Below are 16,126 nucleotides of genomic sequence, written 5' to 3'. Positions count from 1 at the left end.
CACACAACGATGGGAGAGACAAAAACACTTAAAGGAAGGAAAATATGATTGTAAAGCCACAAAAAACAGCAGGGATAGATGTAGTGCCTGAAGTGACCTTTATTTCTTTTTTTTTTTTTTTTTAAATTACTAGATTTCAAAGTTCAGTGTCCCTTCAGCAAAGAACAAATGCTGTTTTTAAATAGCAGCCAGCTCAGAAGTTAATGAATATAGATTCCTGCTATATGACAGGAATCTATATGCCTTTTATAACCATAACCCTGCTAAGTGACAGGGGCCCAAGGAATTCAGATCAATTTCTCCCCAACATTTTTGTACACCTTTTATAAGGCTACCAGCCTCAAACAGTCAAGAGTCATGAGTTAGACTTTCTGAAATCATGATCTGCTTCCCATACTTGGTCTTTCTGTGCTTTACATGGCATATAAGTCTGTTGTTTACTCATAACATTTTCAATCTTTTCTCTGCAACCATGAGAGCTAGAAAATGTATTTAAAAAAAAAAAAAGCAAGCTGAAATGTCATTCTAGTCACCAATGTATATGACAAGCCTCATAAAAAAAATCAGAGCCAACATTATTACATTTTCAAATACTAGATTGCACTCTTGGAATTGCAGGGGGGATGGGTAATTAAGATGTTGTAAGTCTAGAGATATGCTTAAGGTTGGATTGTTTATTGTTTCATGGCTGTTAGGGACTGGAAGGGACCTTACAGGTCATCAGGTCCAGGCCCCCAGCACATAGGCACAAAAGACTGCTGCAGTCAGATGATGCCAGCAAGATGGATGTCAAGACATTTTTTGAAGATCACCAGGGTGGATGACTGTACCACTTCTGGGGGGAGCCTGTTCCAAACCCTTGGCATTCGGCTTGTAATGAAGTTTTTCCTTATGTCTAGCCTGAAGCCATCTTCAATCAGCTTGTGCCCATTATTTCTTTTCTTTCCCTGGGGGGCCTCAGTGAATAACTCTGAGTCTTCTCTTCTCCAGGCTGAACAGTCCCAAATCCCTCAGGCTCTTCTCATACAGCTTGGTCTCCAGCCCTCTAATCATGCACGTGGCCCTCCTCTGGACTCCCTCGAGCTTCTCCACATCCTTTTTGAAGTGCGGTGCCCAAAACTGGATGCAGTGCTCCACTTGCAGTCTTACTAAGGCCGAGTAGAGCAGGAGGATGACATCCTTTGCCTTGCTCAAGGTGCCTTGGTGGATGCATGCCAGTGTTTGGTTAGCTCTGCTAGCTACAGCATTGCATTGGTGGCTCATGTTCATTTTGTTGTCAGTCATAACACCCAGGTCTCATTCAGTTGTGATGCTGACAAGGAGAGCACTGCCGAGCCTGTAAGTGTGTTGTGGGTTATTTCTCCTTAGGTGGAGCACTTTACATTTCTCTGTATTTAAATGACATCGGGTTGAGGTCTGTCCACTTCACAAGCCTGTCCAGGCCAGCCTGTATTGCCAGTCTGCTTGTGAGCATGGCAACGCTCCCCCATAGCTTGGTGTCAGTGAACTTTGCCAGATTGCTTGCAATACCTGAATCCAAATTGTTAATGAACATGTTGAAGAGCACTGGTCCAAGTACTGACCCCTGAGGGATGCCACTGGTCACCCTCCGCCAAGATGACTCAGTTCTGTCAATCAGTATCCTTTGGGTCCTATCACAGAGCCAGTTACCTAGTCACTGGACTGTGAAGTAGTCGAGGCCACATTTTCCTAATTTGACCATGAGGACCTTGTGGGAGACCATGTCAAAGGCCTTTTTGAAGTTCAAGTATATGACATCAGCTTCATTTTCTCTATCCTGGTGGCAAGTAACCTGATTGTAGACAGAAATGAGGTTGGTCTGGCATAACCTGCCCATGACAAAGCCATGTTGGCTATCCTACAGAATACTGCCTTCAGTTAGCCTGTGTGTGATGGTTTCTTTGATTTTTCTCCAGGATTTAACCTGGGATTGAGGTCAAACTGACTGGCCTGTAGTTTCCTGGGTCCTCCCTTCTCCCTTTCTTAAAGATAAGTACCACACTGGCTTTTTTCCAGTCTTCTGGGAATTCTCCCAAGTGCCATGAGTCTTCAAATAACTTCACCATCAGTTGCGCAATAGTGACAGTTCTTTTAGCACTCTCGGGTGTAGTTCATCTGGTCTAGCTGATTTAGAGATATTTAGCCTTTGTAGGTGCTCCCGCACAAGATCTATGTCGACTGTGGGAGGGTGATCACCCCCCACCATGGTCATCCTGTATCCTGTCAAGCAGGGTAATACCCTTGGACCAGTGGAATACTGATGTGAAGTATTCATTCAGGAGTTTGGTTTTTGTCCTGGGTGTCAGTTAACAGCCATCCCATTTCATTTATCAGAGGCCCTATGCTTCCCTTCTTCCTTTTGCGACTTCCTATGTATCTAAAGCTACACAACAAGGATATTAAAAAGTTCTTTTTTAGATATGTGGGAAGTCAAAAGAAAAGCAAGGGTAACATTGGACCCTACTAAAACAAATGGGACAACTGACAGCCAATACCAAGGAAAAGCTAACCTGCTTAATGGGTACTTTGTCGGTTTTTCATCGACCCAAAGGGTCTGCCCTGCCTAGCAAGATGCAGGACAGCCAGGGTGAGGGTGAATTTATATCCAGCATTGGTGTAGACCTTGTAAAGAAATACCTTGAGAGGCTGGACACCTTTAAGTCAGCAAGTCCTGACAGATTGCACCCCAGAGTACTTAAGGAGCTAGCAGGAGTCATAGCCCAGTGTAACTGGAGGGCGGTCAGAGTTGCTGTGCTCTTCCCTGCCACCTCCTTTACCATGTCACATTGCCGACTGGCACCCTCCAATTCTCTCCTGCCATGACTTTGATCTTATATAGATATATTATAGGGAGGCTGCCTTTCGTCTTCGGTTCCACGATTATCTGATTATCTCTAGTTCCTCTACGGGAGTGAGTGTTCCATGCACTCTAGCCTTATGGGCTATGTGTGGCTCCTACCACCCCTGTACCAGGCCCCAAGCCTCGCCGGTGTAACGGACGTTGTTCTGTCTCTCTCTCCATCTCCGGGCCCTCTCTGGCACTCGGGCTGTCCGCAGCCCTGTCTCCCTCCGGGCCCCTCTCAGTAATGCCACCCTCTCTCCCTCTCTCGGGGCCTTCTCAAGCATTGCCCCCTTTCCTGGGGCTCACCACAACGCTGCCCCCTTCTCTGGGGCTCGCCACACCCACACTGGGGCTTCTCAGCAACGCCCCCTTCTCTGGGGCTTCTCAGCTGCCCCTCTCTGGGGCTGGGGTCTATGTACCCCAAACGTTGCGCCCTCACTGGCGCTGGGGTCCCCACACTACTGTGAGTCCCCTATGAGGCCTCCTCCAACCCCTAATAGCCTCACCCAAACCACCAGTGTAACAAATAGCAACACAAACACAAGCCCCTGGGCTATAATACAAACAGAAGCCACCCAGCTATAATCACGCTCAAGCCTAGTGGGGTTTCTTCACCTTGCAGCAGAGTAAAACGTTGTTCCTGCATCAGGCTTCTCTGTAACATGGCTGAGAGCACCCTCCTCCTTGGCTGCTGGTAAGGAACTGCCTTTGGCCTCCTGCCTGTGCTTTATATAGGAGCCAGGCCCTGCCCTTCTTGTCAGCTGGCTAGGCAGGTGTGGGTCATTATTTCCCACAAGTTATCCCGGCTCTCCAAGTAGCAGGCACCTTAGTGCCCTGCTACACCCAGCCACTGGCAAAGATTTTTGAAAATTCCTGGCACTCAGGTGAAGTACCTGAAGATTGGAAGAAGTCCAATGTGGTGCCCATTTTCAAGAAAAGGAGGAAAGTAGTTCCAGGGAACTACAGGCCAATCAGCTTGACCTCAATCCCAGGAAAGATTCTAGAAAAATCAAAGAGACCATCCTTGACAACCTGGCTGATGGCAACATCCTGAGGGACATCCAGCACGGGTTTGTTGCAGGTAGGTCTTGCCTGACTAATCTCATCTCCTTCTATGACCAGGTGACTTATCACCTGGACAAGGGAGAAGAGATTGACATCATATATCTGGACTTTAAAAAAGCCTTTGATCTGGTGTCCCCCAATCTCCTTTGGAAAAATTGGCCAAGTGTGGCCTCTGCTACATCACAATCTGATGGCTGGGGAATTGGCTCAGAGGTTGGACTCAGAGAGCGGTGGCCGACAGAAGTGAATCATCAAGGCACTCTGTGACCAGTGGTGTCCCCCAGGGCTCTGTCCTCGGACCTGTTCTCTTTAACGTCTTTATCAACGACGTGGATACTGGTGTCAGAAGTGGACTGGCCAAGTTTGCCAATGACACCAAACTTTGGGGTACAGCGTCGCAGCTGAGGATAGGCTGACTTGGATAGGCTGAAAAAGTGGGCAGATATAAACCTGATGACATTCAATACTGACAAATGTAAGGTATTCCACCCTGGGGAATAAAACCCGCAGCATGCTTATAGGCTCAACAGTGCTACGCTCGCTAGCACCAAGGCCAAAAGAAACTTGGGGGTCATGCTTGACCACAAGATGAACATGAGCCACCAATACGATGTCACAGCTGGTGAAGCAAACCAAACTCTGGCTTGAATCCCTACATGCTTCTCAAGTAAATCTAAGGATGTCATCCTCCTGCTGTACTTGGCCTTGGTGAGCTCACAGCTGGAGTACAGCATCCAATTCTGGGCTCCACAACTCAGGAAGCATGAGGAGAAGCTCGAGAGAGTCCAGAGGAGAGCCATGCGCATGATCAAAAGGGCAGGAGAATAGGTCTTATGAAGAGAGGCTGAGAACCATGGGACTCTTCAGCCTGGAGAAGTGCAGGCTCAGGGTGACCTCGTGGCAGCCTATAAGTACATCAGGGGTGAGCATCAGGATTTGGGGGAATGTCAGTTCACCAGAGCGCCCCAAGCGATGACAAGGACCAACAAACTCCTCCAAGACTGTTTTAGGCTGGACATAAGGAAAAACTTCTTTACTGTCCGAGCCTACAAGGCCTGGAATAGGCTCCCTTCAGAGGTGGTGCAAGCGCCTACTCTGGATGCCTTTTAAGAAGCGTTTGGATGCTTATCTTGCTGAGATCCTTTGACCCTAGCTGACTTCCTGCCCTTGGGACAGGGGGCTGGACTCAATGATCTCCCAAGGTCCCTTGCAGCCTTAATATCTATGAAATCTATAAAGAAGGACTTTTTGTTGATTTCCAGTTGTCAATTTATGTTTGTTTAGTGCTTTTGCTGTCCTGAACTGCTCTGTACAGGTGCGAGCAGCTGCTGAGCACTCCCCTTTGGTAGTTGTTTCTGACTTCTGTCCCTTGTAGGCTTCTTGCTTTAATTTCAGGAGCTCCGTGACTTCCCTGTTGAGCCAAGGGGGTCTCTTAGCTCTTTTGCTGCCTTTCTTGCAACAGGGAATAGACTCTCTTTGACCTTTTATGATTGTTTTCTTGAGGATAGACCACTCTTCTTGTATTCCCTTCCTCATTGAACCGTGGTCCCTCAGGGCCTTGCCAACCAATCTCCTGGGTTTGTGGAAATCAGCTTTCCGAAAATTAGGGATTTCTACCCTACTGGTTGATTTTCTTGGCTTGCAGTGGATGATGATCATCTCACAGGAAAGTGATCATCTTATGGTCGCTATCACCCAGTTTCCCTTTGATGTGCAGGTTGCTCACTAGATCATCCCTTTTGGCCAGAACCAAGACTAGGAGTACCTTGCTCCTGGTCAGCTTTTAGGCTTCCTGAGTTGGATAGACCTCCTCAATGCAAGTGAGGAAGCTTTGTGAGAGATTGGATCTAGCTGACTGCTCATCCCACGAGATGTCTGGTAGTTGAAGTTACACATGACAACCATGCTCCGCAAGCGTGAAGCCTCTGCCAGCTCTCTAAAGTGTTCTTGGTTGTGCTGTTCTTCTTGGTTCAGAGGTCTGTAATAAACTCCTATGATCAAGTCCTCTTCCTTGTGCTTTCCCCATATCTTGACCCAGAGGGTCTGAAGTCACCCTTCCTTGCATCCCACTTTTGCTGCAAGGGAGGTGTAATGTTCCTTTACATAGAGAGCAACTCCTCTGCTCTTCTTCCCAATAACGATCCCTCCTGTACAGGGTGTATCCCCCTATGCCTGTGGTCCAGTCATAGGTGGAGTCCCATCAGGTCTCTGTGATTCCTATAAGATTGTATTGCTTGTATCGTAGAGCCATTAGAAATATCACAGGTTTGTGAACCAACCTCAGCTTGCTTCATTATTTTTAAGAAAGTCTTTGGCACATATCTGCAGGACCCACATTTGCGGTCCTTCTCCTTCCGATCGGGAAGAATCCAAATTTTTTAGCCTTAAATGTAGGAGTAAGCCCTTACAAATTTGAAGATGAGTAAATCTGTTTTTAAAACTATGCAAGTTATCATCCAAAATCCTTCCATAATCAAAATGGCATTACAAACAGACAGGAAGGAAAACCATTAAAAAACAGATTTATCTTGACTCTACAACCTCCACTTATCTTAGCAGGCCTAGATACAGGTTTCATTTCAGTGAATAGTTGTTATACATAATGCAACCCTATTTTTATATTATGTTGGATGAGTGCACAGTGATGATGCAGAAGCCTTCAGCTTTCCTCTGCATATTGCTCTTGCCTATAGCGTGCTGCGTACAAGAAGAATGTGTGTGGTCTTATTACTGGGTCAGGGGTTGCGTTTATTGAAACAGAGACCTCTAAGCCCTGACGTTCTGGTTATAGAAAACCATCATGGAGACCTATTTGTATGAGAAGTTTCAGAAAAATTCTATCAACTTCCTGGCCTGTTCCTTTTCAGGAATCCACGGTCTATCCACCTTCCAAATTCTGGTCCTCTCCGTGTAATAAAATATGTGTAAAATAGGGTAACATTTTACATTAAAAAAGTGATCCCTCAGAATTTTGAAAGGCTTTGGTTTTGTCAGTTTCCTGGTCAATCTAAAATGAAACAGCTTTTTGATTTGCTGTTTTTACTTGCTGTTTTATACAACAAACCCCCTTGAATATTTAGGCCAGTTAAGTTAAGAATCACTTTATAGTGCCATTACATTACCATATTTACTTGAATATATGACAGAGCTTCCCCACCCCCCATCAGAATGTGGAAAAAGCTCTTTGTCTTGCATTCACATGCATGGAAACCACATTAAATACAGTGTCCATCATTAAACTGCTGCCAAAGGCAACATATGCTCAGTAATGGAAACCAACAATGAAGTTGATTAAATGCAGCCAGCACTGAGCATGACTATAGAATATGTGGCCCATTTTGGGCAAACACTGATTTTTTTTATTTATTTTTTAAAAATATTTATAGTTATATATAACTAAAACTCTAACAGTTTGTTATATGACCGCTGTGGTTCACTTGACAAACCAAAAACACACTTTACTATTAAGCTATTCTAGTCCTGTTACGAAGTTCACACTGCATACCCATCATTTCCTTGAAAACATCGGTATTGTAAAAGACTCCCTCAGTTCCCTCTCCTTCCAAATCCTTCTCCTATTTGTCCATTCCTTTCACTTGTCGTTGTATTCGTCATCTGCATCTCTGTCCTCCTCATTGTTCTTTTCAGAGGGCTTGCCTCTGAAAAATCTGTGCCAGTCCCCTCTCTTTCATATGAGATCTGCCATCTCTTTTCTGTCATTGCCTCCTATCCTTTTGTAGTACCAGTACATTTCACCTCAGTCCCATTTTAATACAGTTCTTGACTATGAGGTCTGTGTGCCCGTTTATGAGCAACTTCCTGGTTATCCACAGGGCATACCTGAAGCAGGAGATGAATTGGTCGAAGTGAGCTGTTGGGGCCCCTTGCTGTTGGTCAAGTGCCCGCAGAGGACTGCTTTACTGGTCAGGGTTCTGAAACCTGTCACCACCAGGAGTGTACATATTTTCTTCCACACCTCTCTGGTGTATGGGCAGTCCCAGAAAAAGGTCAATTGTTTCTGCCTGCCACCAGCAGGATTGCCCCGGGCAGTTGGATGGACCTCTCTGCCCTGTGCTATTTTTTCATGCCTGCAGAAGGAATGCCCAGTAAGCTGTCTGCCAGTTCAAATCTCTGTGCTCCGTCTGCAGATCCTTGTGTAAGATTCGCTCCCATATGGCCTAGTAGCTGTCAACAGGTAGAAAATCTGTGTGTGATATGATGTCTCTTGCCCTTATCACCACCTGTATCTTGAGGTGGTTCACCAGAGTTGCTGGGGCTACATCGTGCAGTTTGTATTTGTCCTGGAAGCATTTCAGGACTTTGTAGAACCATGGGGACCCCATGACCCATGGGCTCCAGTTTGTTGTCCTGTACACCCACTACTGTTGCAGCAGCTGCCCTGCAAAATACTCTACAAAGCAGACTGTTCTGGATTCTGCCTCTGTTGCCAGTTTGAAAACCAGGCTCATGTATTTGGCCCAGAGGAACAGTAGGACATCTGGCATTCCTCTGCCTCCAGACCATTTTGCTTTGTACAGCGTGGTCCTCACCACTTCTTCTCAGGTGGAATTCCAAAAGAAATCACATGTGGCTCTTTGGATACTCCGGATGACTTGTTCTGAGGGAGAGAAGACCAGGGTAGTGTATAGAAGCAGCAGCAGGAGCATGGCCTTTATAAGCACCATACATTTCCCCTCCCTTTCCATGGGTCTGTATATGTTAAACAACTCTACCTCCATCTCTTGTTTTCAACAACACAGTCTGCATTCTTCCTTCTACTAGCACTTGCTTGACTTAAACCTCTGGGTTTTTAATTAACATTGCCACCCCTGTTACCTTGTTTGCGTTTGTCACCACCCACCATGACCACCTCAAACCCCATCTCTTCTCCAGATATTTATATTAATCTCTGCACGATATTGCACACTCTTGTAGACATATTATGTCTGCACTGATAGACCTTGAAGTTGCTGCCATTCAGTTCCACCTCTTTCTTGTCAATAAACTTCTCATATTTGAAGTTACAACACACAACACCATGGTAAAGAAAAGGTGGAAGCTACTGGTCCTCGTCTCTCTTGTTTTATGGGTTGTCCATGTCACTGCTGATGATCAGTGACTCTGTCCCTCCCCCCTTCCTTGACCCTGCCACTCTCACTAGGTTCTCCAGAGCTTCTATTGAGAGAGGTTGCTACTGTCTTCCCTGCCTCCTTCCTCATGCACACATTTCCTTCTGGCTCAGCAGACCCTTCTGTCTCCATTTTCAACCTATCATTCTCTGCTAGCATCACTTCTCCCTTCTCCCTGTTTTCTTCTTCCGTGACCGTGACAGCCTTTGTTTCTTCCTTTTTCCTACCTATGGCTCCGTCCCTTTCCTTTTCTCTAAATTAGAACTTTCTTCTTTGGCGAATCTCTGGGATTTCTTTCTCTACTTCTGTTTCCATGCTTGTGCTTCCATATTCTTCCTCCGCTTCTCTCTCCTCCTCTCGTTGTGCTGCTACCACAACACTCATTCTACCCCTTTCCACCTCCGGTATTTCTTCCACCAATGTTTCCTTCTCCGAATCCATCCTCCACCCACCTCTTCCTCCTCCTTTCTCATCTGTCTTGCTTTGTCAGAGAGAGTCTGGGCATGTTTTGCATGTGGCCTTTCTTCTGACATATCCCACATTTCAGCACTTCCTGGCGCATATGGGGTCTGTGCCCTCTCTCGGCACACCGGTAGCAAATGGTCAGGCTACAGTAGGCCGCCAAATGCCCTTCCTGCCCACATTTGCTACATTGGTGGGTCTGCCCTTGGTATATGGTGTAGCTCCAGTACCCTCTTACATGAATAACTGACAGTAGGTGCCGCATCTCTCCTGGGCTCCTCTCCTCCTCCCTTAGACTCAGTCGCACCCCAACACCTCAGTTCAAACATTGTATTTGCCTCTCACTTTTTCCACAAACAGTATTCTCTGGACTCTCCATTTCTCCATGTCCATTTCTTCACGGATGTCCAAATACAGTTTGACAATGATCACTTGCTCCCTTGACTCTTGTTCAGCGACAAAAATCAGTCCTTGCAGTTCTTCCTTCTCCATTTCCTTATAGTTTCTTCAGAACTGCTCATAGGCCCCACGTGCTAGAAGGTGATACTGTTTGTGTGGGCCATCATGCATTATAAGTACTTGGGATTCACTTTCAAAATAATCAATCAAAATCTGACCAAAAAAGTCATACCTCTCTATGGTCTGTCTCTGCTGTGCCTCTACTCACTGCTGCGCGTACCCTGAGCCTCAAAGTCTCTCTGGGATCCTTGTCACTGCCGTCCTGACTCCGCTTGCCTCCCTCTTCCAGATTCCATCATCCAGCTCCTCCTTTTCATTCTTCTTCAGCTCTCTGGTTCCTGTTGCTGCTTGCCCTGGTCTGGCTGCTCTCTTATCTTCTTCCCATCACTCTTCTCCTGGCTTGCTCCTTCCCTGTGCAGTTTCAGCTGCTTTTACTTTTGCCTTCATCTTTGTGCACTGCTGCACCAGCTGCCAATCGTAATTCCAGCTCTCAATCTGAATTTCCATATTTGTGACTTTACTCTGTCTGGTCTCTTCTCTCCTCTGATCTTTGCTTCTCTGCTCTCAGCTCACCAGCATTCATAGCTACCACCATCTTGCCACTCTGCTCCTGCCTCTCGGGTCATTGATCAAGGCTGCAGGGCAGCAGCCAGGCTTTTGCCTGGTTGCCACGCTTGATCTGAGCCCACGAGATGCTGAGAAGTGAAATACTGATATGAACTTACCACAAGGGCAGATTAGTATAACACATCCAAATAAGATATATAGTAGTACCCATTGTTCTCAGTCCCCTTCAGCACCAACTCTTCAAGTTATGATGAGCCACTATATTCTGAATACGTTTCAACTTCCTTTTTACTCTCATAGCTGAGCTGTGCCTTTCTTTCCCATTCCAATGATTCCTGTTTCTTCACCAGCCTTAAATGTCTACCAAACATCACCAAATTGTGCCCCAAACAGTTCACCCAAAATCCCTCTGTCTCTTCCTCTTTCAGCCTGTCTTATGTAATCTGCATCACCCTGCTCTTCAAGAGGTAGAGCTGGACCAGGTTGTCCTGTGCCTCATCTGCATATAAATTTTTGGAGCATCCCAGGACTTATGACAAGAACACCTGGTTCCAGTCATGAGCGGCGGGCTAATGAACACATGGAGGGTGGTGGAGGGGGAGGTATCTGGAGTATACACACATTCTGATCAGTGCCAAGCTCTGGGGCCTCAATGGCTTGAAACACTGTTAACTCTGCTGGGGCTCAGCCCAGTGATCTATATGGTAAATCATGCACCTTTTGTCTTTGGACTAATATCATGCATAGTCTGTACTCTACATAAGTAGATACAAAAGTGCTGCTTAAAAGTATTTATGGAGTACCTGTGCTAAATCTTGCAGCAGTTTCAAAAAAGGTAAAATGCATCAATTCTAGACGGACTAAGTCTATGGGTACTATATGCAGATTGCTATAGTTATGTTTAGGGGCAGGTCCTGTCAGACCAACCCTACGATCAGGTCACAAAAGCGTTGGATGCAGGTGTCGCGGTGGATGTAGTCTTTCTGGATGTCAGCAAGACCTTTGACACCGTCTCCCACCCCATTCTCATCAAAAAACTAGGTGACTGTGGCATTGATGCCTGCACAGTCAGATGGATTGCAAATTGGCTGAAGGGTAGTGGTGGACGGGTCTTTTTCGACCTGGAGGGAGGTGGGCAGTGGAGTCCCCCCAGGGCTTGGTCCTTGGGCCCACACTGTTCAATTTCTTTATTAGTGACTTGGACAACAGGGTACAAAGCAGCCTGTTTAAATTTGCTGATGATACCAAGATTTGGGGTGAGGTGGGCATGCTAGTAGAGAAGGACAGATTACAGCAGGACCTGGACAGGTTACAGTGGTGGGCTAACAAAAATAGGATGGGTTTCAATACTGACAAGTGCTGCGGGGTGCTGCACTTGGGCAGTGGGAACCAGCAGCACACTTATAAGCTGAGAAACTCCCTTCTCGAGAGCATAGTGGCAGAAAGAGATCTTGGAGTCATTATTGACTCCAAGATGAACATGGGCCGACAATGTGAGGTCACAGTCAGTAGGGCTAACCGTACCTTGTCCTGCATCCACAGATGCATCTCAAGCAGGGCCAAGGAGGTGACCCTCCCCCTCTATGTGATGCTGGTCAGGCCACAGCTGGAGTACTGTGTTCAGTTCTGGGCGCTGCACTTCAGGAGGGATGTGGACAGCATGGAGAGGGTCCAGAGGAGGGCCACCTGCATGATCCGGGGACAGCAGGGTAGACCCTACGAAGAGGGGCTACGGGACCTTAACCTGTTCAGCCTTCACAAGAGAAGGCTGAGGGGGGACCTGGTGGCCATCTATAAACTCACTAGGGGGGACCAGCAGGGTTTGGGAGAGACCTTGTTCCCTCTAGCGCTCCCCGGGGTAACAAGGAATAACAGCCACAAATTGTTAGACAGTAGGTTTAAACTAGACATCCGAAGGCACTACTTCACAGTCAGGGTGGCTAGGATCTGGAACCAACTTCCAAGGGAAGTGGTGATGGCTCCTACCCTGGGGGTCTTTAAGAGGAGGCTTGATGTCTACCTGGCTGGGGTCATTTGAGCCAGGTTTTCTCTCCTGCCCAGGCAGGGGGTCGGACTTGATCTACAAGGTCCCTTCCGACCCTACTTCTATGAATCTATGAATTAGTTCAAGGCTAGTGTTTTCATATTTGCTCCTCACTTCCATGTGCTCAGGGAGAGCAGGGTCTGACAGTAAGGGGGGAGGGAGGGAGAACTTGGGAGGGGAAAGAGGCAAGAGCTACCTGACACTCTGGATTTAATTTTCCCTGCTGTAGCAGTGGGAAGGGACAAATTCCAGGCAAACTTCCAGTAATTAGATTCTATACCTGGAAAATTATAACATGTTTAGAAATTTTCCAGATACAGGATCTAATTATTGGGGAGGGAGAGGATCATCTTATAAACAGGGCCATCTTATATTTGAGTAAATACGCTAGTATTATAAACAGAGATGAAAAACATGTCAAGAAAATATGAATTGTGAGTTTCAATTCCAAGTCCAGACTTTAATCTTCTGGCCCTCTGTATAATAGACAATGTGTGGAGAGTGAGCTATTAGAGATAACAGAAGGAAAGCAGCTTCAACAATAAGAGCTGCAGAACTCAAGGCCTGGACAAGCCACATGCTTACACCAGTATAACCTGTCCTTATACCAGTATTAAAGAAGGAAGACATGACATACAGCCCTACATCAGAGTGATTTGTGTGATACCAGTAGAGAGCCTGACCTAGGAAGTCAGGGATATAATACCAGCACAGGTATTGAGTGTACCAGTCTCTATCCTGTGCTAGCTGTTGACTCAAGACTTTCTGACACAGTTATCTGAGGAAAGTTGATATTTGTCCATTCTGGACAGCCGTGCAATTTACACTGTACAAAACCAAATTAAAAGCCTTTGGATGCCGAGGAAAGAAACATGATTATCACAAAGTCCGGAGAGGCTAGGACATGGAAATTGCATGGGTGTCTTAACATGTAAACACAATGGAGTAGCAGGGACAGAAACAAAGCAGTTTCATGTCTTAGGAAGGTGAAGGAGACTACACTTACTAGTATTTAAGTGAATGGAAGAGAAACATCCCTGTAATGGAGGACAACTGATGGAAAGCAAGTTGTACTCTCAGTTTACTTGTTGCATCCTTACTGGTTTCACTCAGATTTCAATGGGGTTGCACTAGTTTGCCTAACAGTAGATACAGGCTTTCTTGCAATACCCCTTGACACAAGATTTAATAGACAAAGTCGTTCTTTACTACAACATAAAATGGTTTTGTGTATTCCATTATGGAATCATTATTAATGACTGCTGAACCACAATTGTTTTTGTATCTTACACTGAAGACAGTGAATCTAAAGCGATGACCCAATTGATAAACAGAGTTTTTATAAAGATTTTTGTTTATATACACTTAACATGGCATGTTAAAAACGTGCTGCCATATCTTAACTTTTCACAACAGAGCAACAGTGTGGTAAGCAGGATGCGCAGGGAAAGTTTGTTGTTGCTTTAATTCTGGATGGCGAGGAAGAGCTCGAAGCTTACATTCAAAAAATTAAAATTGTAAACCCTAATGCTTTGGAATTAGAAGTGTATGGCGTAGTTTCAAAGTACCTTGCCAGCTCATTTAAGTGCCTAGGTATTAGACGTGTAAACAACAGACTTATGTTCTCCAGGCCATAACTTATCCTGGACACCTGCTGGCAGACAACTCAAGTAGACTGATGCATCAGAAAAAGTGGTAATTGTTCACATTGTGACTTAAAAGAAAAGACAATTAAATGATCTGGCATCTTTTCCCCAGTATACTGGAGTTTCAGGATACTTAAGTCAGTCTGCTGGCATATAATGCAGTTTGACTGCCCGTAAATGCAAACCTTTCAAACGTAGCCTTTAAAGCTAAGTACAGACAATCAAAAAGCACTGAACCAATTCAGTCTTTGCAGGTTAGTCTAAGATGCACAGATTAAATTGAAACAGAAATGAACAGACATTTACCTTTGATTCAAGAAATGCACCCACATGCCTGCAGTGGCTCAGACCAGAAGCCGGGAGGCGCTAGAGCACAGCTCTCTGGTTGTGTGTTCACTTCCTCTTCCTGCTGCCCCTGAGGTCTCTGGGATTTGCAGTCCACAATTACAGCAACAGGACCCTGCAGGGTTGCTCATCACTTCCTCTTCCTGCTTCCAGGCACCTCTGGGATTTGTAGTCCACAGTTGCAACCAGCAGTAAGTTTGAGTGGGGGAAAGGGGTGTTTAGCCCCACTCCCTGGCCCCTGGAGGGGGTCAGTCCCACCCTGCAGACTGGACTGCATCCCTAGCCAGGCTTGCCTCCCTACCCCCTTGTCAGCCAGCCCTCACTGCTCCAGGGGCAGTGGGCCAGGCCTGCTCTCTGGAGCAGACAGCCCAGCCCAGCCCAGTCCAGGGCTGCAAAGCATGCTGGGATGTTGGGGAACTGTGATTTAACTTGAACCAGGAGGGGGTCTGGGACAGAAGTTTCATAAACCAGTTTGACCCAAATCCGTTAAGTCTGATACTACATTCAACCAGGTTTATCTTAAACCAGTTTCAGCCATTTTGAAATTGGTTTATATGCACTGAGCTTCTGTTTTGTTACAGGTTTAAACCAGTTTCTGATCACTTAAACAGGTTTATGTGTAGCTTCCATCCCTAGCCTAAGATTGCAAGCATATGGCTCAAAGTACATAGTCTGGTGCATCAAAAAATCTAAGACCATGCACAAAAATTGGGGAGCTCTCTCCACATTTGTTGTGCACACACAAACCTAAATTTTGGGTGCGTAGAAAATGGATCCCCAATATTATGCCTCCTCAAAATTTAGAGGCATGAATAAGGAGTATAGACTGAGGCCACTTAGAAAACTTGGGTCTAAATAAGGAATAAAAAAGGAAAGTTTACTTGTGGAAGTTAAACTTTACTGTAACTGTTATAAGATTGCTTCTGATAAGAGATAAAATGGAGTCTCTTCATATATTCCAGGACAGTTAGACGCCAAGCATAAATCTATTAGACCGAGGTTTAAGGATGAGGCAGGCTACCTCTGTTGGGAGTGGCATGTCTATAACTCTGATTGCATGTTATTGCCTTAAAAAAAGGGAAAGCATAACATCTCTGTAGATGTAGTAGCAGGAAGGGAAAGTATTACTGCTACACAAATGCATACATAGTAGCTAACCTTGTTGATTAGTTTATGATTATTTTAAAATACTTCATATGTAAAGAAAGTGCATTTCCCAATAATTTATCATCATCCCTTCTAAAATGAGGTCGTGCATTCAGTATCTATGAAATTTTTGTTTGTTTCCATTTGTTTGGCAATGACTTTCGATTTGGCATGAAGTTAACAAGGCAGACATTGAAGTTGTGCAAGAGAAATGCATGCATTGCAAAGCTGAGAGCGCCCAAAAAACATTTTGCTCTTTCTATACGACAGATAGTTGGTTCACATAACAAAGTTTCTGTTTGTTTACGCTGCACAAAAATTTGAATGCAGGCTTTGATCTTGTTTGTCATGTCACACTACCAGAAGCAATCAGATAATGGCATGTCTGCTTCAGATCTGC

At 45.5% G+C, this 16,126-nt stretch overlaps 1 protein-coding gene across 5 annotated transcripts in view; it reads left to right on the top strand.

Moving 5' to 3' along the window:
• Nucleotides 1-16,126, top strand: part of LPAR4 (lysophosphatidic acid receptor 4) — an 82,187-nt gene that overhangs the window by 51,182 nt on the left and 14,879 nt on the right. The window contains exon 1 of one of the 5 annotated variants that reach the window (XM_059732755.1): nt 14,691-14,771. The exons of the other annotated variants lie outside the window; for them this stretch is intronic. The gene's annotated coding sequence lies outside the window, so the exon portion shown is untranslated. Of the gene's footprint in view, nt 1-14,690; nt 14,772-16,126 lie in introns of those variants that run through there. 5 annotated transcript variants of the gene reach the window in all.

The sequence above is a fragment of the Alligator mississippiensis genome, chromosome 8, assembly GCF_030867095.1.
Source record: "Alligator mississippiensis isolate rAllMis1 chromosome 8, rAllMis1, whole genome shotgun sequence".
Taxonomy (NCBI): domain Eukaryota; kingdom Metazoa; phylum Chordata; order Crocodylia; family Alligatoridae; genus Alligator; species Alligator mississippiensis.
This window is presented reverse-complemented; position numbering and strand designations above follow the sequence as displayed.